Raw genomic sequence first — 1,019 nt, forward strand, 5'->3', positions numbered from 1 at the left:
GGGATGGGAAGGGAAGCGCTGCACACCCACAATTACAATGCATCAGTCCTGCACCCTGTGCTATCCCCCTGCTATAAGGAGCTGATGGCGGAGAGCTGCAGGGGGAGATGGAGAAGGCACACAATGCCTATATACACATACATGTATACTGTGGGTTTAGGGTGTCAGATAAGAGGCGGAGGTGTATGGACGAGGAAAGTTTTACCTTGTTCTGGAAGGGGAATTATATAGTGTGTGCATTACAATGCCATCACCGGGCTGAGGTCGCCACCATACAGGACAATGGCGTGTTATACTGCGCCGCCAGGGGTGTAACCACCATAGGTGCAGGGGTTGGAATCCCACCCAGGCCCTGGAGCCTAGGGGGTCCCAAAAGTCTCTTTTGCCTATATGAAATGTCCAATACTATTAAAGACTTGCAATAATTGGGGGCCCCATTGGAGCATTTGCATTGGGGCTCATGAGCTTCAAGTTACAGCACTGTGTGCCCCTATCATGGCTTAGAGCCAGGACGGACGCCAGGGTACATGAGTGTACATTCACTCCAAATACTGTCCGGATGCGGAGTCTAGAGTGCTGGATCTTACACCAGGCTGAGGGCAATAGCAGACAAAGTCAGGGAAGGAACTGTTCCTGAAAACATTTCTCAAATATCAGAATACACTTGGGCTACGTTTCCACCATCAGCTTTTGATGTTGCCGATTTTCTGCATCCATTAAGTAAAATACGTCACTACCCTTTTTTGAAACTATGCAATGTAAAAAAAACTCTTGTGGGAATGTAACCTTACGCCTCTTTTACATATTGTTTTTGTCTAGGTTTTGTTTTTCTTAAAAAAAAAAAAATATATATATTCTTCTTTTTCACACACTTTTCTGCAGTGTGTGTGTGTGTGTGTGTGTGTGTGTGTGTGTGTGTGTGTGTGTGTGTGTGTATATATATATTATATTTTTTAATTCACATGATTTTTATGTTTTTTGCTTTCTTATAGTGGGTCCTGTGTGAAAGCATGAAAAAG

Source organism: Phyllobates terribilis, unplaced genomic scaffold (genome assembly GCF_046119375.1).
Source record: "Phyllobates terribilis strain yellow unplaced genomic scaffold, ASM4611937v1 Scaffold_1__5_contigs__length_1240528914, whole genome shotgun sequence".
Taxonomy (NCBI): Eukaryota; Metazoa; Chordata; class Amphibia; order Anura; family Dendrobatidae; genus Phyllobates; species Phyllobates terribilis.